The 22570-nt window shown below is 41.2% G+C and overlaps 1 protein-coding gene across 4 annotated transcripts in view; it reads right to left on the minus strand.

Annotated features, from left to right (window-relative positions):
- STIM1 (stromal interaction molecule 1) overlaps positions 1-22570 on the minus strand; it is a 169725-nt gene that overhangs the window by 89090 nt on the left and 58065 nt on the right. The window lies entirely within an intron of this gene.

The raw sequence follows: 22570 nt of genomic DNA on the forward strand, positions 1-22570 counted from the left end.
GACCTTCTGGACCCCCCCCCAAAAGATTCTGGTGACCCCCAGTAGTCTGCAGACCACACTTAGTTAACCACTGACAAATAAAACCAAAAAGTCCTTTCCCTCATGTCCAAATCGCCTCCCTTTTCACCAGGCAGAGCTAATCATTTACTGTTCTATGCTCCAAAGCACTTTGTACATAACTCTGTTATATTAATTCTCATGCTCTGAGTTGTTTGCATGCCACATCCAGAAAAGGGCAAGGACTAAATTTGACTCACTCTATCCCCCAGGGCCCAGTACGGCACCATCACTAATATCCACCTTGTCAAGTATGAAGTCAGTAAATGCTGGCTGAATGAATGAATGTATGAGTGAATGGATTCATTACAAACCATATCTCCCCAAAAGGCAAGAGAATTCTTGAGTGCAACCCACCGATTCCCAGCACCAATATCCACCCAATCCACTCTTCTCCTGGCCAGTTTCATCTCTCATCACTAAACATTGATTCATCCCCAGAGAACACATATCTGCAGGCATGCAAAGCAGAGCCAGTGCAGCTGAGCTGGACAATGGACTGTTTGATGTGAGACCCAAGCCCAAAGGGAAAGAAGTGAGAGAAACAGCAGTCAAGGAAGAAGGTAGAGAGGAGGAGGAAAGAAGGGTTAGCTGTTCCTCAGCACTTGCCTGGGAACTGAGGGGAATCTGGAAATGGCTAAATTTTACCAGCAGGGGCCTCATACCTGAAAATAACTTCTCCCTCTTCACACTTCATCCCCCAACCAGGGCTGGCAAGCTCTGCAGTGGCTCTGATGGGATCAGAATCCAGGCTTACCCTTAGAAAGGGGTCAGAAGACAGTGTGACTGAGAGCATGAGCCCTGGGAAGACTTTCAGATTCGACCAATGACTACAAGGTTCCAGACATAAAACAGCCTGGAACCTAGAATGGGGATGGGGTTGGGAGAAGGGCAGGGGACTCTTTAGATTAAAATGTTAAAGGCTGAGAAGGGAAACTGGTTTGGGACCTGAAACTGGCAAGAAAGTCCCCCCTCCCCCAGCCCCAGATAGAATACAGGACATAGCAGGCCTAGCCACAGAGAAGAGAGGAGTCAGATCCCTGGGCTGCATAAAACAGAGCCTACCTAAGGGATGCTCCTGCCCCCGTTAGAACATCATGTCCTTATATCCAAGAAGAGGCCCAGCTCTTCCCAGCAGGAGGCAGGATTCAGAACAGCTTTCCTTCTGGACAAAGCTGGCACTGATACTGATATCAGCTACCCAAGTAACACTGACCCAAAAGACTTCTGACCATGCTCACTTTTCCCCACCAAGAGATAATACATCAAAAAAATAACCCAAACAACACCCAGAGTGAATCCTAATGTAAACTATGGACACTGAGTGATTATGATGTGTCAATATAGGTTCATCTTTGTTTAAAAAAAAGTATCATTCTGGTAAGTAATGTTGATAATAGGGGTTGGCTATGCACAGATGGAGGCAGAGGATATATGAGAAACCTCTGTATCTGCCTTTCTTTTTTTTTTTTTTTTTACATATTTTAAAATTTGCATACATGTACTGTTCATTGTTTCTAAGAACATTTAGAGCTTTAGCTTTTTTAATTTACATAGTTATCAAAAGAATAAAGCCAACCACAAAATAAGAATTAATTCAAAAAGCTCTGTATCTGCTTTTCAATTTTGTTATAAACCTAAAACTGCTTTAAGAAAATAAAGTCTTAAAAAAAGAAAGCACAGCCTATGATATACGTATGGTCAGTAGAGGTTTTTTCAATTCTCATTAGTCTGCTTTTAAAAATATTATAGATTGATTATAATGTGAATAGTCTCACTCTCACCTCTGATCTGAACACTCCAGTAACAACTTTTTAAATTTATATGAAATATAATTAAAAAAAGTCATCAGTGGAAAAAACAATCAAGAGCATCAACTACGTATAAAAACTCCAATATGCAACACAATGAGATATACCTCCAAGTTCCACCGGCATTTCTGACTTTGTACACCTTATGGTCTTACCACAGTCAGCCTACAACTGCAGTTATTTGAGATATCTGAGGGCAGAGCTCATGTCTTTTTCATTTTTTTCATAGCGCCTTCTACCACCTCACACATGATATATTTGTTCATTCATTTGTTTATTGTCTATCTCCCTCCAACAGAAGTATGGTTCACAAGCAGAGACTTTTTTATTCACTGCAGTATCCCCAGAGACTCATACAGTGCCTGGCACATAGTAGGTATTCATATTGATTTGTTGAATGAGTGAATAAATCTCCCTACTGTGCAAAGCAGATTCCTCCTCTCTACCTGACTTCTTAATGTTGGAGTTTTAAAGAATTCAGGCTCAGTCCTAGGCTCTCTTCTCTTTTCATACTACACTCTCTCCTAAAGTAATCTTACCTCTCTTCATAGCTTAAATTACCATTTATAGAAATCACTAGCTATTTACCAACTCCCAAAAAACAAAATGATGTTTCTGGTTCAAGTTTCCCTTTTGACCTACAGAACCCACAAAATCCAACTACCTACCAAACGTCTCCACATAGATATCTAATAGGCATCTCAACTCATAATGTCTAAATCTAAACTCATTATCTTTCCCCCATTCTTCTTACTTCACCAGTTGTGTCAGAAACCTTAACATCTCACTCTCCCCAACTCCCCACATTTAATCCATCATCAATCCTAGTTCAAGACTCCTCAACGATTCCAAATCTCATTCTCCATGTAGCATGTCACTCTCGGGGGAAGTGGTCTAAATACTTAATGAGCAATCAGTAGGGATGTGGGCTATAGGCAGTGCTAGTGCATACCAGCTACATAACTGTCCAACTCATCTCCCTGCTTAACACCCTTCAAAATCTTCTCATTATTCTTAAGATAAACCTCAAATTTCTTACTGTGGCCTGCCAGGCCCAAAATGATCTGCCACCTGCCACCTTTCTGGTCTCATGTCCAGCAAATTCCCCTGCTTTGTGTGGTCCCTCTTTGACATGTCAAGTTTCTTCCCCCCTGTCCTCACAGCACAGTGGTTCTCAGCTCTGGCTGCATATTAGAATCACCTACGGAGCTCTTAAACTGCCGACGCCCAGGCTCCATCCCAGACCAAGTAAATCAGTATCTCTACGGATAGGACTTAGGGATGCATTTGGGTTTTGGGAGAGACTTTTTGTTTTTCCTTTAATTGAGAAATAATACATATACAGTAAAGTACATAAATAAACATAAAGATCAATTAATTTTTACATACATATATTGGTAACTACCACCCAAATCAAGATATAGAATATTCCCACTACTCCAGGAAGGCTCCCTCCCCTTGCCCCTTTCCAATCAATACTACCACCACAAACCCCCCTCCTCCACAGTGGTAACCACTATTCTGACTTTTATTACCATAGATAAGTTTTGCCTTTTTTGTCATTTATAAAAATGGAACATGGGTATATTTAGGGTATAGTTGCACACAGTAAAATGCTCGCATTTTAGGTGTACAGTTCAATGTGTTTGACAAACACACACTTATATAACCACCACCCAAATTGAGATGTAGAACACTTCCATCACCACAAAATGTTCCTATTTGGCCCTTCAACCCCCTCCCTGTGCAACCACTGATCTGATTTCTATCATTAGAAATTAGTTTTGCCTATTCTAGAACCTCAAGTAAGTGTAATCATCACACTGTACTCTTTTGTGTCTGGCTTCTTTTGTTCAGCATGATTTGAGAGTCAACCATGTTGTCACATGAATCAGTTGTTTGCTCCAATTTATTACCGAATAGTAGCTCATTGAATGGATATACCACAATATTCATTAACCAGTTTTTGGCTGTTACAAATAAAGTGCTATGAACATTTGTGTATAAGTCTTCATGCTGACAAATGTTTTCATTTTTCTTGAGTGAAAATGAGTTGGTTCTTTTTCTTGAGTTCTACTAGGGGTGGAACTACTGAGTTATATAGCAGGGGTATGTTTAACTTTTTAAGTAACTGCCAAACTGTTATCCAAAGTAGTTGTATCACTTTATACTACCACCAGTATGCATCAATATGAATCACTAGTCCGGTTACTTTATATATTCTATTATACAAGTGGTGATGCTAATGTGCAGCCCAGGTTGAGAATCACCTAGAATTCCTTTACATGAAAGGCTCTTCATTCTTTCTTAACCGGCAAACTCTGACTCATACTGTTAGTTTCAGTTTGAATACATTTTCTTTAAAGGATATTCTATGACTCATCCTCTTTCTCAAACTGGTTTAGGCCCACATTACACATTCTCCAAAGTACTCTATATTTTTCATTTATAACACTTTTCACAATTGTAATCATTTGTGTGATACTTTGCCTAACATGTATTCTCCACTAAACTATAAGTTCCAGAGCAGCAGGAATCAGGCTATCTTCTTTATGGCTGAATCCTAACTTCCAGCCAACACCTAGCACCTAGCAAAGTGCCTAGCACAACAGCTGGACTTCAATAACCATTTGCTGAATAAACAAATGAACGCCCAGAAGAACTTGTTGCATGAAGGAGCAAATTGAGAGACGAACAAATACAGTCCCTGCCCACAAAAAGAACTAGAATGAGCACATTACATGAGTTACAGACACAAAGTAGAAAATGGTAAGAGCAGCCATAGATGGCATAAGCTGAACAATAGTTAGGAGACAAGGTCGGCAGAAGGGAAGGCTATCCAAGCAAAGCAAGCCCAAGAACAAGGAGCACAGCATCTTACACAGTTTGATTTATTAAAGGAGCCAGGGTCAAAGTGTTCTTTTTAACAATCTTGCAAAAGCTCCTAGAATGGGAGTAGAATGGGAGTAATGGATGTTAGGATCCCTCAAACTCATCATACTCAGACTCTAAGTGGTAGAGTTGGAGGGACTTTGAAGGGTATCACAGGTCACTGCTCATTTTACAACTGAAAAAGGAAACTGAGGCCATGAAATAGGGTTGTTTTGCCCTAGGTTGGACAGCAAAGTAGTGTCAGAATCAGATTAGAAACCTCGCCAACTTCTTATGCCAGGTCTTATAACAAGACTATAGTTGGGAGATACAGATGAGCCTGTCTAAGAAGGCTCCTTAGAACTACTAACTCTTACTCTCCAAGGCCAACAGATGGAGAGAGTGGGGAGAGAATGGGTTCAATCAGGCTCTTTTTGTCTATTAAGGGCAAACACAGAAGTCCTAACTGAGCTTGTGCCACTCCCCAAGCAGGGTAAAGTAACTTTCTGGTTTTGCCTTAACTTCTTCAATGTCCAGCACTAGCTAAAGGCTTCTTCTTCATTAGGACTTAGAAACAAATTTTAAAAGACACAAGAGAAGGAATACGAGTCCCTGGTACACTCTACTGGGAGGAGCAAAAAGAGCAAAAGAATATGATTCTGTTTAAGCACATCAAACCTAATCACCTGCTAAAAGAGATGAAGAAATCTTCAGGCCTCTTTCCTCGGCAGGGTTGGGGGCACTCAACCAATCCCTCTTGTGCCCCATTTCTACCATCTTTCCTCCCTCAGTATTTGTTTCTTTATATTTTGATCTCATAAGAAGCTTCTTTCCAGAAGAAGATAGCTAATCCCTAAAGTTAGTCCCCAAGAAGCAGGCCACAACTTCAATAACTTGGGCTTCCAGTGCAGGGGCCTTAACACTGTTCTGACTCCCCATGCCTACTCCTGGGTCTCCTGCAGGGCTTCGGACTTTTGCCCATCTACTTCATAGCTTATTTGCTTGCCCTTTTAAACCTATAACCTTTCTGACTGAATCAGAAGTGTCTGACCCCGAGTTCAGTGTTCACATGCTGCCATTTTAACACTTATTTATGATTTTTCAAACAGCTATTTGCTGAACACCAAACTAGCTAACAGTAGTGGGAATACAGAGAAGTAAAGACACACTTCTCTGGTCTCCACGGTCCCCTCCATCCCTACCTCCCAATTATGAAAATATATACTGAATTGCAGAAGTAGACATGGGTCTTTGAACCCAACTTTCTTATACCCTGACCAGTCCAAGGATTAATTTTCTTATCTAAAAAATTAGTCATGTCCTTTGAAAAATAGGAGAGCCCTTTAAAAATCTCAGTCATTCATTTGTTAGTTCTCTATTCTTTGCTTTATCTGTGAGTCTAATCTTCCCAACTGCAGCAGGAAGAGTCTGATTTTTCCATTGTCCCTTGTGTCTGGCCTAGGACTGGACAACACAGTACCTGTCTAGTGACAACTGAAAGTTGTGTACAGATTGGGAAGATTCACTTTCTCAGCTCTGGGGTCCCACACACCATAGGTCTTTACATTCTAAAGGTGCCAAGAAGTGTGACAGCCTCAAAGAAATTCAATCAACACATGCTTGTTCAAAAGCCACCCCAAATTCTCTGATCCAGCGCCTGACCCAAACATTCTTGTGTCCTGGCCAGTACTTGTCAGGGTCTGAGGTGGCCAAAAATATAATTACAAACAACTCAAAACAGCTTTCTGCAAGGAAGAGTTTTCTAAAAGTGCTAGGGTGAGCACCCAAGGACCTGCTCAGATAGGGACTTTGCACAGTGCCCAAGGGAAATGTCCAACTCATTAGTTGACCCTGAATTTAAATCCTCTGAGTTCAGAAGTGGGGCTGGCTCCCAACAATCAGTGCTTATCCCAGCAGCCCCAAGAGCACGGTGATAAATGCCTTGAATATATAAACACTGAGGAGCCAGGCACACCACTGCATGGGGTAAAAACAATGTGGATTCCAGTTTCCATAGCAACAAGAGGTCATCCTCAAGCCTCCCAGGCCCATTGCTGGCTGGCTTACCAGAGAACACATTCCTAGGCTCCAAAAGAGACCACGACTAGGAGAAAGCTTCTCATCAGCTTTCTGCCCCCATATAAGCCTCCACTCAACACAAGGAAACTAACTGGCCCCTCTTCTTATTTTCTTGAGAGACAATAACCAAGAACAGCTACTGAAAAACCTGGTTGGCAGTCAGGATGATCATTCTAAGAAGTAGGTTCACAGCCCTTCCTTATCTGATGCAGTTCTCAGCTATGGTAGCAGAGCAAGTCCCCTGACTACCCAGAAGGAAGTGTGCCTGAGCCTCCTTACAGTCCAGGCTTCCAACCCTGCTCCTTCATCTGCACAAGGCTGATATGATTTCTGAGGAAAGGCTTCTATGGCAAAGCTTATTCCAGCTCAGAGAACTGAGTTCAGGTTTCAATGTGCCTTGCCTGGATTATTACAACAGCTTCCTCACAGTTCGCCCTGTCTCTGCTCTAGTTTTTCTCAAACTCATCCTCTACCAAATCAGTCAGTAGAATTTTTTTTTAAATTCAAATCTACTAGACCACTGCCCTGAATAAAGTCCTTTACAGGTTCACTAAAAATCTGTACACAAATGTTCATAGAAGCTTTTACATGTAATAGCCAAAAACTAGAATCAGTCTATATGTCCTCCAGTAGGAGAATGGTTACACTCTAGTATTTACATACTACTCAGCAATAAAAAGGAATGAAGTAATAATACACAGAACTACTTGGGTGAATTCCCAGGGAATTATGCTGAGCAAAAAAAAAGGCAATTCCAAAAGGTTACAAACTCCATGATTCTATTTATATAACATTTTTGAAAGGACAGAACATTAAAAATGGAGGGGACAGGAATTAGGGCCAGAAAAAGAGATGGGAGGAAAGGGTGTGATTATAGAAGGGCAACATGAACGATCCTATGGTGTTGGAACAGAATTTGGTGCACACGCACACATACATACAAGTAAAACTGAGGATATCTGAACAAGATCAGTGAATTATGTCAATGTCAATATTCTGGTTGTGCTGTTATATGGCAGCTTTTCAAAATGTTGCTGTGTGAGAAAATGTGCAAAGCTTCTGGTTGATCTCTCTGTATTATTTCTTAAAACCACAGGTAAATCTATAATTATCTCAATAAAAATGTCAATTTAAACAAAATCCTTCGCAGGGGTCCCCAAATTCCTACAACAGTGATTCCTAACATCTTCCAATGAGTAATTCAAAAAAGCTCTATACAATAATAGCTACATTTTTGGTATCCACCAACTGAAAAATGATTGAGGAAATAATATGGATTCATGAGACACCCTTCAAGGCCCCTTTGTGGGGCTTCAAATCCCCAAGATTGGAAACCACTGTCCAGTATAATGAATATAAAGTAAAGTATACAAGGCTTTTCAAGAGGTGGTCTGTAATGAGTTCTCTAGCTTTATCCCATGCCTCTAACACACATCCCATGCTCCCATCACACTAAACTACTTTCAATTCCATAAATATGCAAGATTCACTTTGCAGTTTTGTACATGATGTTCCTTCTGCCTGCGATATCCTTGCACCATTCTACACCTGACTAATTCCTACTCAAGTTTCGATTCTACTCAGGGTTTTTCTAATTCCTCTAAGAAGTCTTCTCAACACTGAATCTCCTAGGGTTAGATTAGGAGCCCCTCTTCTGTGCTCTCATAGTCCCTGTGCTTCCCTCTGCCACACTCATACCAACTATTTACCCTCTCCATGCCCCATTTCATTATCTTAAAATAAGGAGAAAATCGTATGTACCTACCTCATAGAGTTGTGCAAATCAAACGAGTTAACACATCTGAAGTACTTCAAATAGAGCATGGCACACAGTAACAGTTCAATTACTACCAAGTTGTTTTTGTCCTAATTGTCCATCTAACTGCTACACTAAAAGATCCAAGCAGGAACTGGTATCTGCATCCATCTCTAGTCTGATATATAGTAGATGCTTGATTAATATTTGGGAAAAGAATTAAGAGATCTAAGGTTAAGCTAAGGAGGCAGAATTTAAGCCAGTGGTAGAACTGAGGATCTGGACAATTGGGAATTACTATTAAGAGCAAGATGTACAAGGCAGAAGCCAGGATATAAGATAGCCAGATAGCCATCTCTAAAAGATAAGCATAAAAAGACTGACTATTACAGATTACTGAAAACTTGGGTGGATATGCACTGAGAACTGAGAACTGCTAAATTATACGTATCTTCTAAACTGGCTTTGGCTGTACTAAATTTTTATGAAGAAGCCCTTTGATTTGTCATTTTAATTTGTTAATATTGAGCTGAAAAAGTTGCTTAACCTTTTGAGGCAGTTTCTTCATCTGTAATACGTGGTAAAATAACAATTTTCTAAAGTATTTAAGATTATGCAAGCAAACTACCTAGCCCACTGATTAAAGTAAAACTAGTTTGTTGTGAATAAATGTTTTGTTTTCTCCTTGCCTTAATTTTTTTTCTCTTAAAAATTTTAAAATATATCCCTTGGATAATAACTGCCTAGCTGAAGGGAGGAGAGATGGAGTGAAACTGATCTATACAAAGTGCCAGAGCTTGACAAAGGGTAGACGGGTACCTGGAATTATTCTTTCCCCAGCTCCTCAAGTCATGTTTTCAAGGACTTGCTGGCCCTTCCAGGCCAGGGGAAAGCCTGTCTCCACCAGGAAACCTTCTCGAGCCACTCCAGGCCCTATGAGTCTCCCCTTCTGAGGTCAGAGCACTGGGCCCAGTCTGGTCCAGGCACCACCTCATAAAGTTTCTTCTAATCATTATTGAATTCTGTCCCCAGCTGGCCTGTTAGCTCCTCTGGAGTGGGACTTGAGTGTCCTCCTGCTATCTTTGCTAGTACAGAATTAAGTACACTGTAACTGTCTAAGGGAAAGGGAGGATCAACATGACAAGAATTATGCTGAGACTTCTATATATGGTGTCTCTTTTAGAACCCTGCGAAGTTGGTACCTCTATTATCCCCAATATAAGAGGAGGGAAATGAGGCCCAGATACACTAAGTGACTTACTCAAGTCACATAAATGATAAAAGTAGAGTTGGAACTGGGCTACTGTCTACCTTCAGTCTTGATAAGATTAAATGCAACCTGGTGTCTGCCTGGTCACCAACCATATAGCTGATTTGTTAGGCAATTCGGTCAAACCAGCCCCCCACATCAACTCCTCTTTGCTTCCAATTTGGGCCTGAGAGAGCTGTCTGATTTCCTCTCTTCCTCTTATTTTGTTCCACATAGGAATTGCAAAGGGAGCTCCCCTGGGTCCCTTCCAGGGTGGAGTATGTGATAGAAACAGGCTAAACAAAGGGCCCTTTCGGAGGAATAAAAGGGAGGCAAATATTCATATCCTATAATATCAGAGCCAGAAAGACTCAGTAGTTAAATTCTCTGGTTTGACAAATGAGGACATTGAACCCTGAGAGAAGAGGTCATTTGCCTAAGGTCACACAGCTGAGTGGAGACTGAAACCTTGTCTCCTAGCTCCTATATTGGTGCTCATTTTGGTCTACCTTGCACCAGGCCTTAGAGACAGAACTGGAGTATGACCTGTCAGGCCTGTCACTAAGTGAAAAACCCAAACACTGTAAACACAGGAAATGGGCTGGGATGAGGTTCAGAGGGAGCAGCAACCTTTGCCAAGTTAGAAGTGTTCAAGGGTTTCCTGTCCACAGCTGTTAACTGTCACAGAAATGTTCCAGAAAACAATACAAGGCAGTAAAAAAGAAAAAGACTGAGGCCTAGAATTGACTATAAATTATTCAGGCCAACCCACTTAGTTTTACAAATGAGAAAGCTAAGAACCCCCCTTCCCAAAAAAGAAAAATGACTTGTTGAAACTCACACTCAGAATATAAGGACCCTTAGAAATTACTTATGTGGTTCAAATCCTTAATTTTAATGATGAGGTGCCTGAGACCCAGAGAGAGAAAAGCCTTGCCCAAGGGCACACAGCAAGACTGTGACAGAGCCAGCACTGGAACTCAGGTCTTCCACTTCACAGGCCAGTGTGCTTCCCATTGGTTAGAGTGAACCAGATAAAGTGATTTACTTCAGGTGATTTGGATGCTGTTTTGGCTTTGGAAAAAATATAACAGGTCAGGAAACTGAAAATAAGCAGAATATACTAACAGCTAATGAAGAATGACAAGGACCAAACAGAGCAAGTTTAAAGGAGCCAAAACAAAAGTTCTCTGGTTGCTTAAGACACTTTGGAAAATTAAGAGGCAGAAAAATATTCTGGCTATTCTAGACACTTAGAATCCAAAGAAGAACAAGGAGGACAGGCAGACAGAAAAGACCAGAAATGCTAAGGGAAATCCCAAGGTACTGCTTCCTTCTTCCATCCTAGGCCCAAATATCCAGCAAACATCGCCCCAGAAGCAACCCTGGGTTCAGCAGGCCACGATGGGGGTACTATAATACTTAGCAGATTCTTAGGCCCCACGTGTCACACAGCTGACAGGTATGGAGGGGAGCTACATTCACACAAGGCTTGGCAATTCATCTACATTCAGTCCACACATCAGCCCTGCAAGACAAGGATTATGATTGCCATTTAGCAGAAGTGGAAACTAGGGCTTAGAGGAGACAAGTCTCTTGATTACTGTGGTAAAGTTAGTATTGCTTATGGCAAATCCAGTATTCAAAGTTGAACTCTTATTCAAAAAATTCTTAGCAAGTGCCTGCTATTCTAACCCAGTGGAACAGGGCCAGAGATATGGCCCCTGACCTAAAGGAGTCCCAATCATGGGTTAGAGAGTTAAGTAATAATTACTATAATATATTTTGAATGCTTACTATATGCCAGGTACGAGTCTAAACTTTCCATGTGTACTACTGCATTTAATTCTCGCAATAACTCTGTGAGACAGTTACTACTATTCTTCTGTACAGATAGGAAACTAAGGCACAGAGAGATTAAGTAACTTTCTCAAGAGCACACAGCCAGTAAGTTGTAAAAGTAAAGATTTAAACCCAGGCAGCTTGACTCCGGAGTCTATACTCTTAAAAGCTACTTCCAAACAGACAATGGCAAGACAGCCTGTCGAGAGCTCTGACAGATGGAGATCAGAAGCAGTGGAGGACTTTGTTGGGACAGCTGTAATGAAGAGTGACACTACCTAGTATACTTCAATTAAAAAAAAAAAAAAAAAAGAATGACGAAGCCAATGTGGCAAACTGTTAGCCACTGGCAAACTGAGTGAAGGCTATATGGGAGATTTTGTTCCACTCTTTCAATGTTTCTATAAGTTTAAAATTATTTTAAAATAAAAAGTTAAAAGACACACACACACACAAACACACACACACACACACACACACACACACACACACACAGAGTAACACTATCTAGAGGCTGGAAAGAACAGAAAGTTCAGAGGAACCTGAGCACCAGGGACTGGGCTACAATAGCTGATTCCTCCAGAGACAAGAAGACTCTGGTGAGAAAAGATGGGATGGTGACCAGAATCACACTCTTCTCCTGCTCTGGTCAGGGCACCATTACCTCTGCTCTGCAGAGCTTTCTCATTTAACATCTCACCAATCCTCTTTACAGTCAAGGGAGTCAGGCAGGGCAGATCTTCCCAATTCCCACTTGACAAATGAGAAAAATGAGACCAACAGAGCAGCAGTGGTTTGTCCTAGACAAGAACTGGAGGAAGAAGAAAAGTCAAGTCTCTTGACTTATGATCTTTCTACTAAACTACTCTGACTCTAGATCACTAAAAGGAAAATCCAAAACATGGTATTGAGGAAACATTTTAAACTGTATAGATTTCTCTGACCATTCTCTTTTCATCTTACAGTCACTCTCAACTTCTCCCCCACTCCACCCCTCACCATGCATGCAACAGAGTTCTTAAACTCCACTTACATATCGCATGCTCCCTCCCTTGATGCCTCAAAGTCAGTGATTCAATCAGTGAGTTAATTCACCACAAAGCCTTGGCTGCCATTAGACACCATGTCCTCAGGGAAACATTCCCCTTGCCAGCTCATCCTCAGCATACAGATCTTTAAATGCCAATTAAAGAAAAGAGGAATGCTGAAAAAGGAAAGGCCATGGAGAAACACCCTAAGAGGGGAGAACATTTCAAATGATTCTTCTTTTAATCTTTTTGTATATATATTTTTTATTGATGTATAGTCAGTTTACAATGTTGTGTCAATTTCTGGTGTACAGCATAATGCTTCACTCACACATGAACATACATATACTCATTTTCATATTCTTTTTCATCATAAGTTACTACAAAATATTGAATATAGTTTCCTGTGTTATACAGTATAAATCTACACAGAAGACATCGAATTGAGCCCCAGCCTGAGGTCCACCCACCAAATCAACTCAGTTAGGGTCTTGAGCTTCTAATAAGGAAAAGTACTAAAAACCTACCATTAAATCATTCATTCATTTCTTCACTATTGATGTTTATCCTGTATACAACTTAGGTGCTAGAAACACACACACACACACACACACACACACACACACACACACGCACGCACGCAAAAGAACATCTGCCTTCAAAAAGCTTAAATTTCATTTTTTGTTTCACTGTTGTAGATGAAGCCATTTTTTGACAAATTAATTTGCTTCTATTGTTTATGTGAATTTAATATATACAAGTGATAATTTGTTTTCTTCAAGTCTCAGTAATATGACTGTAGGAGATACATGGGGAGGAAGAATGAAGGAATGTTGGGTTTCTTCTTTGGTATATTTTTTCATCTATTCCAGAAAATGTTTTTTAGAACCCTGAATTGGCCCATGGCTCTTTGGGGAAAAGCTATGTTGGGCAGTAAATAATCTTTTTTTTAATTAAAATACAATCAATAGCTTTAGCAGAAAAACTAAGACAAAAAACCTTACCTTTTAATGGAGAAGGCAGCTAATCAAGATATAAGGAAAGAGCTACAATCAAGGGATATACCAAGTTCTGTGGGAGCAAGATGACTAATTCTCCTTTAAGGGTTAGGGAAAGGCTTCCCAGAGAAGACTGGCTTGGCCATTGGCATGGCCTTAGAGAATATAGAACACCTGGATGCTAGAATGCTGAGCCTGCACAGACAGGGCTGGAGAGGTCTCTAACGGCAGACTAAAGAGTCCTAAATTCCTAGCAGAAGAGTTGCCTTGGGATAAGAGAAATATGCTGTAGGCCTGGTTGTTTCAAAAATTCTACTATCCCTCTGAGACATCTGCTCCAGGTAAAGTCCATCAAAGTCTGTAGTGGACCAAGCTCTACTCTGCACTCAAACAGACCTAATGCTCTGAGCACAAGCCTGAGACTCTACAAGAGACTTCTTTATCTTGCCTTCACACACTTCTGCTTCCTGCCTTGCACCCAGCCTCCCACAGCAGCCAGAGCCACCTTATCTGACAAAGAGCTCTGCTGGTGGATACCACCATTAATGGTCTTAAGACTTTAAACTTAAAGCCAGGCAAAATGAGAAATGGTTCAGTTCAAATGCAACCTTTAGTGGTTTAACTTTAAGCAGGCCAAAGATGAAAATAAAAGTCTTCTGACGCTGCACAAACAGAGCAAAGGAAACAGCTCATACCAAACCACAGTCCATTCAGTGGAAGCCCCAAATCCAGTAGTCCCTGACACCCTACCCACCCATCACCAAACCCATGTTCCAGCTAGGCCCAGCCTAGGCACATAGCACAAGCAGCACTGGAAAGAAGTGTAGGGGAGCAGGTCCTCAGGCCCTTCCCTGAAGCACTATCCAAATGGAAGGGAGTAACTGGACCCTTCCCATGCCCCACCCCAATGCCACAGAATGCCAGCTCAGCCTGGCCCTTGTGGGACTTAAAAATCTGCAAAGAATCTGGCAGTGTGCAACCTGAGCACCACAGACCACACTTCTCAGGAAATGAAGGCGACTCCTGCAGCCCACGTAATGAGACTGCCACACACAGTCTAGATATTAACGGCTATTTAAGGAGTGCTGCTCTGGAACAGAAAAACTGGGCTGAAGTCTCGCTACTAACTTGATCATACACTGTCCCACTCTCATCTCCATGCAGTCCCCCTGATGACCAAATTCCACTCTACCTTTAAGTCCAATCCACATACTGCCTCTTCTGAGGGGAACTTCCAGCCTCCTACAGTCCTGAATGATCACCCTATTTTATCTGGATAACATTCATTCACTCAAAAAATATGTAGCAATGTCTTTCCTGTGGCAGCACTGTTTGCTGTGGTATTGCTCTATCTCCCTCACTGGAACTCAAGTTCTTTGACAAGGCTGCCCAAGTCCTACACTTCTACTACCTAAGCCTACCAGGAATTGTCTCCAAAGGCAGCAAATGTATTACACTAGATGATTAAACGTGGACACACTCTATCTCAAGAGCCCATTGCCAATCCTCCTCCCTCTAATGCAGCCTGCACCTCTGGATCAGATCCTGTTTACCACCACTTTCTGCAGGCCTCACCTTGCTCACCACATTGATGACTTTTCATTCCCTATGGCAGAGTTCTTCAAAGTACAGATGCTAATCCCTCAGCTAATGGATCAGCTTTTTTTTTTTCAATTATCAGAGTTTATAAGTAAGGGCATACACTATTTTATAAAAGTTTTGTTTCATTTAAAGAATAGTAACAATAATTATAGCGGTTAACATTGCTGTAGCACTGTGTGTCAGGCACTGTACTAAGCACTTTCTATTTCTTATCTCATTCATCCTCACAGTAGCTCTACAAGGTATCATTATTATTATCTCCATTTTTCAGATCAAGAAACTAAGACACAGAGAAGTAAACTAGGTTGTGGCATTTAGAGACAGTCTGGCTCCAGAGTCCAAGCTCTTAGCTACCACACTAACCTGCAGAGTACAAAAAGGGCTTTTATACACATATATGCACACCTGTACACAGGGCTTAAAAACACTTCGCGTGATAGTATCTCTTGTAAATAAAGTCCAAACGTCTGTCTCCTTAGCTTTACTTCTCACTGCTTCTTCCATGTACCCTCCACTCCCACCAGACTGACAAACTCATGAGGCCCAACCCTTCCTATAACCCTCTTCCCATCAGCCTTCTTCCAATCTTTCCCTTCCCCGTCCTAACCAACCTTTCAGGCTTACCTCCTCTAGGAAGGCTCCTAGAAAAGGGGAGGAAGGGAATTACCACCAGTTTAATGCCTACCATGCATCAGACATATTACCCTCATTTAATCTTCACAACCCTGTAAGGCTGCTATCACTATGCCCATTTCACAGATAAGAAAAAAGTAGTTCAGAAGGTTAACCTGTCAGTGGACCACAATTCTAAAATACACACTTTTTTCACTATACCTTCTAAGCCCCTTATGACCTATTCCCCATGTTTAAATACTTACAGGTATACTATTTGATTTTGCATTTTATTAAAAACTATCATATTATTTTCCCATTTATATATGTGCTTTATCTCTCCAACTGAACTCTGAGCCTCTCACCCCAAGGGCCTCCCCTACAGCACCTAGCACAGAGACTACAGAGTTTTACCAAACCAAAGTACTAGGTCTAGGCTCAGCTAGAAGAGAAAATTATGTGTTCTGGGTAAAGCTGCTAAACACCTGTGCCTTAACCATACATAACTATTAATTAATCCCTTTTAGAGCTAAGGAAAAGGTTCTCTTAACCAAGAAAATCATATAGTGAAGCCTATGAGTCACTCTTGTCAGCAATAATATGAAGATCCCAGAAAACAAGTAACAAAAAAAGAATTACAGTGGGTGGAGTGTTTTTTCCCTTCCCACTCTGTAGGGAACACAATTGGGATGATGCTCTCTAAAGAGTGCACACAACTTCAACTATAGAATAAGGGAATCCCAAAGGAAAGGCTAGCAAAAACCAGCCAATCCTAAAGTCACTCACAGAAAGCCTCTAGAGGGCTTAGACTATGGTAGCAAAATACTGGCCAAGGAAACAGAGAATGTAGACTCCAGTTCTGGTTCACTCATTTAGTCAACAATATTTATTGAAAGTAATACCAGTCAATTTAGTGTGTAATCTAGACAAGAAAGTTACTTAACTTCTCTGGATCTCAACTCCTTCACCTCTAAAAAGAGCTTAATAAGTACTTTCTTGTCCATTTCATAAGGTGTCGAGAGGGTCAAATGAGAAAAGGACAGATCATCATCAGGGACAAAGTATAAGATTGTATTTTTTTAACATTTTTTATTGAGTTAATAGTCATTTTACAATGTGGTGTCAAATTCCAGTGTAGAGCACAATTTTTCAGTTATACATGAGCATACATGTATTCATTGTCACATTTTTCTCCACTGTGAGCTACCTTAAGATCTTGTATATATTTCCCTGTGCTATACAGTATAATCTTGTTTATCTATTCTACATTTTGAAATCTCAGGTTGTATTTTTTTAATTGTGGTAAAGCACACATAATATAAGAGGCTCTATTACATATGCACTTCTCTGGCCTAAGGGGAGAACCGCGGTGGGGAGAAATGGGAAATGAGATCAGTGGTAACCTCAACTGTGTCACAGTCACCCACTTTCCTGACTCTCTGCTGGGCCTGTAAGATTTCCAGGAATCACTGTACAAAGTCAGTTCTAGAATCTTCAGGGCAGAAAGGCCTAGAAGACTCACAGAATCTCAGAGTTAGATGGGCCTTTTGGATGAAACTCATCCTAACCCCCACCCATTTCTCATCTTTCTTCCAGCTCATCACTAGATAACCATGATGGCACTGCCTATGTGTATATTTTCTGAGAGCCTCAGATATCAAGCAACATTTTATAAGCCAGATTATCTAGTTTCCATAACTATATTTATTTTCTTATTGCTATCTCTGAGTCTTCAGAAAATTCTGAACTAAACATTCTGTGTAGGATTCAGTTACATGAAAATACGAAAAGTTCCTATGCCCAACTTGGACCCAAACATAAAAGAAAAGCAATACCTGGCTGAAGCTAGTATGTTAATAGTGCAGATATTGAGTAAGAGTCCCTCCATGGAGGAAAGGGTTTCAAAATCCAGGTTTGGATGACATGGTCCAGTTGGCCCTTCTCACATCTTCTAATGTTAACCTTACTCATTCTGAATGGCGGTCTTATTAAGAAATTCAGCATTTCTTCACAGAGGCCCTAGGCAGCTAGTCTCTGTTTAATAGTTGTAATGTTAAAGCAATTGTATTTCTGGGTTGTCCACTCCAAATGGCAGGGAGTTATAATAGTTTGAAAAATCTTCCTTGTTTATTAACAGGTAACAAGATTAAACAACAATTTGAATTACTTTAGTTAGAGAAAAACTGCTATTTTGAAAGTTCTCAGCCCCTCTGTCATGGAAACATCAAGTCATCCTCAGCAGACCCTTATTCTTGCAGGTCTTTTTACCCACCTTGTAACTATATAAATATAAAGCAAGTGGGCACACATTATCCTTGGGGAAAAGGATACACCATGATATTTTGTGACTTGGCAAAGACTGTTCCTAATACCCCTTGGTATGCAAAACTGGGAAAATGAATACAAATATGCACAGAGTCCAAAGCCCTCCCAGACCAAAGACTGAAACCTTGACCACTTTTTTTTGAGGTTCAATATTATTAGAATTTCTCTGACAGATTTTAAGTCAAGTTAAAGATAGTAAGGGACAGTAAGAGCCTACAGTAAGCGCTCACACTTAGGAAAGAGAAAGTCTGAATGGGTGTTCCAAGCTCAATACTATAACCAAAAAAATCATGGAAGAAGACTTTGTTCTGGAACTGAAATGTAGCTAAATCTAGAAATACTTCTAGACTCAGCCAACTAGAAATTGGAGGAGGTCCCTTCTCCCATGGATGGGCATACACACACACACATACACACACACATAAACTTAAGAGCACTCACTTGGAGAGGTCAAGCACAGTGAGGCCTAGGCCAAGTGTGACACTGATGGAGCACTATCATCCTCCCTCAAAGAACCACTGTAACTTATGCAGAACCAAGTCCTCATGGCTACAGTAAATAAGGAAACAGCATACTGTGAGATGTCTGTTTTTATTTTTTATTCTTTTTTTTTAACTCTTTTTTTGGGAAGAGGCAATTAGGTTTTTACTTATTTATTTTAATAGAGGTACTGGGGATTGAACCCAGGAACTCGTGAATGGTAGGCACGTATCCTCCCCATTGAGACATATGTTTTTTAAAGCCACACTGTGTACCACAATAAAGGCATTTAAAAAAAAAAAAGGATAAATAATTAAATAAATAAAAGCCACACTATGTGATCAACAGAAGCTAAAATATGGGGCAAAAAACCAGACCCATATGATTCTCTAGTCCTCTATTTGGAACTAAGCCTGACCCCTCAGAGTTCCTGAATACACCAGAAAGAAAGAGGGAGAAGAAAAGGCCCCAAGAGAAACATACTACATTTCCTGATAATTTCGTACTCATTCAAGAGATTAATCTTAATATTGAAAACATCTAACCTTATTCATACTGCAAACCAATGACAAGTTGATGAGGTATGTCATATCCATTGAACTTTAATTTTTCCAAAATATGCTACACTGGCCTACCCATGGGCTTCTAATCATGACTTCTGAAGCCACACAGAAACACAAGTTGATCTCTTTCAAAGAACAGCCTCTCAAGGCTATCAAGACAATGATTATTTTGTCTTCAGGACCTCCAAACCTGGCTCCTTCAACCCCTCTTCAGAGGACTAGACTTCAAGGCCACTCTCCATTCTGCCTCCTTTACATGTACTCTTGCCTGTCCACATTGCCCTTATAGTGCCTAGCCCTGAACTAGTGCAGCCTACCACAGAGAGCAGTCTCAGAGCATATGAGAGTACTGTGTCTTCTTATCAGCAATATTTCTATACCTCATAATGTAAGCCTAGGAGCCAGTCTCTTTTTCAGACACAATGTTATTCCCTGTAAGGAGATTCCCTAGTCCACCCCGTTCTTCACAGGCCTGGAGAGGCAAAGACTAGGCATGAGGCAAGTAGCTCTGCCTGCTGTGGTCCTAGGATTCTAGGAGTACTGATAGCTGTTCCATCCCTCCCCACCGCCTACCTCAGGACTTCTTGCTCCCCAAGATCCCTTTAGTGCTTAGACTTTCAGCCTATGACATTTTATTCCTTAATGCACTTGTCCACCAGGGCAAGATGGGTCATGACGGGACCACAAAAGAAGAAATGGCAGGCAGGATAGCACAGTAGTTACATGGGCTCTGGAGTTAGACAAGCTGGGTTCAAATCCTGGTTCTATCACTTACTAGCCATGAGACCTTGAACAAAACACTTAACCCCTCTCTACCTCAGTTTTCCCCTCTGCAGAATGAGGATAATAATAGTACCCATTGATGGAAATGTCCTATACCTGGATTGCAGGGGAGAGGTTACAGAGTATATATATATTTGTCAAAACACAAACTGAACACTTAAAATGTACATTTTACTCTATGTAAATTATATCTTAATAAAATCAATTTGAAAGGTAAAAATAATATAGTAACTACTCATGGAGGATTGTGAGGATGAAAAGAATTTTAAAATACCTAAAATAGTTCCAGAAATCATAGTAAGCACTAAAGAAATGTTACCGATTTGTAATGGAGTTTTGCAATGCTGCTCACAATCTCTGTGTCCTGTGATTGTGCTGGGGAGCAAGGGAGGGGTCTGAAAACCGAAAGCATCCTCAGCTAGCTGAGATGTGGTATTTTCCCAGGAGTTTCATTACAGACCTGGCTTTCACCAGTGTTACAAACCACACCTCTTCCATGCTTCAGCCAAGGTTGCGTTTAACACTAGGAAAGCCAAACCACAGGATTCATCATCAAAACCAAAGATATTCCAGTGAAATTGGGAGGGATCTGCTTTCTTTAGTCTTTTTCTGGCTCAACCCATGATGTCTTCCTGGGCCAACTAGGTTTTTATTCAGTCCTTCACCAAGTCTTCCCTGAATATCTTCTTTGCCCAGCCTATGCAAGAGCTAGGGAGTGACAGAAGGAAAAGATATTAAGTTTCCTGGCTTCCTCACCCTCACCAAATTCACAATCTACAGGAATTACAAATAGAAAGAGGAAACTGATATGAGAGGCAACGAAGTATAATGAAGAGAGCACTCTGCAGGGAGACGGACAACCAGTGTCTAGCCTCAGCTGACACTTACTAGTCACATGATCGTGAGCTAGTCCCATGACCATTGTGAACCTCAGTTTCCTCCCCTATAAAATGAAGGGCTAAGAACAAACAATCTCACAGTCTGTGGCCTGATGATGGTAGAAAAATAAGTGTAATAGGACTTGTTTCAGGCTCTCAGCCCTGTGAGAAACCCCAGGGTGAGCCAAGTGAGTTAATTTAGAAGAAGAATCGATTGTCTTAGATCCAGAATGCAATTAGGGGAGTGCCTCACTTGCTATAGCTGCTGCAGCAACAGTCATGATCTGGAGGAGATCCCTTTCAGCTGCTATTACAGGGAACGGGTTCACTTCCATTTTCTCACCTTATACTGCCCCACAGGGCCAAGCCAGAGAATGAAGGATTCAGGATGCCAAAAGTGGCTCATTTCTGGCATTTCCTCCCAATTCATTCCCTGGATCAGGCCCAGAAGAGCACTGTGAGGTGAAGGGCAAGGTAAGGCAAAGCAGGCAAAGATGACATCTGTGGAGCACGACACTGTTCTCTTTGGAAGTCAGCTACTGCAATGCATGTCTGAAGGACTATGGGACCTGAAAGATACACAGTACAGTGAATTATGCAAGAGAATTTTTTTTTCATTTATGGAGGTACACAAGACGGTTGTACAACCATCTACTGCTAGTTCAGTGAAGTTCAGTTTGACAATTCTTGCACTCTAGCCTCCCTCAGGTCCTAAAGAGAGATGAAACTGACTCAGTCTCTTGCTCTTAAGGGGCTCAAGATGTGGACAGGGAAACAGTTAAGAGAGTAATCATGGTACAACAGAAAACTTCACAGAGTGCTGTAGAGGCACAAAGTAGCTGTGCTTACCTCCACAGAGAGAAGAGATCAAAGGCAGTATTGCTGAAAAGGTGACATCTAAACCAGGTCTTGAAAGGATGAGGAGGTATTCATGGGGTAGAGAAGAGGGAAAAGGACATTTTCCCTCTTCTCTAGGGATGAGAAGGGCAGAGAGAACAGCATGTGTGAAGATGTGAGATATGAAATAGCCTATCATACTTCAGGACCTGCAAGCAGTCTGGCAGAGTTGGAACACAAGCTAGGTGACTGCAGAGGCCTTGTGTTATTTAGACCCCACTTCTCAAACAGGACTGCAAAGACACCAAGAGAAAGGAAGGTAAGAAAGAGTACTGAAAAGCAGGTGAGGCAGCAAATATATACTCCACCTCCTCTCCTGCCTTTCCCCAGGCTCTGCCTTACACAGCCCTCTCCCACACCACACACCCTCCTGATAACTCTGGAAAGGAAATACCCTCCCCACTCGAAGGTCAGTAGCTCCAGAATCCTCAGATGAAAAGGCAGGTCATCTCCTAAAAAAGAGAAACAAGAACCACAAGCACCTAGAAAAGGGACATTAGATACTAGTTTACGGAGATCCAACCAACCCTAGCATCCATGCAACTGAGAAAGGCTGAAGGAATCTCATCCCATCACCCAAGCCCAGATACAGTGTCTTTTTCACCCAAACATCTCTAGTGAGCCATCTCCAGCTTCCGTCCTACTGTGGGAGAATGAGAATGCTGTAGGAGCTCGAGTAAGGCAGCTCAACAAATCCAGAGCTGACTTATCCTTTAAAATGACTTTAGCTACAGTTTAT

Source organism: Camelus dromedarius, chromosome 12 (assembly GCF_036321535.1).
Source record: "Camelus dromedarius isolate mCamDro1 chromosome 12, mCamDro1.pat, whole genome shotgun sequence".
Taxonomy (NCBI): Eukaryota; Metazoa; Chordata; class Mammalia; order Artiodactyla; family Camelidae; genus Camelus; species Camelus dromedarius.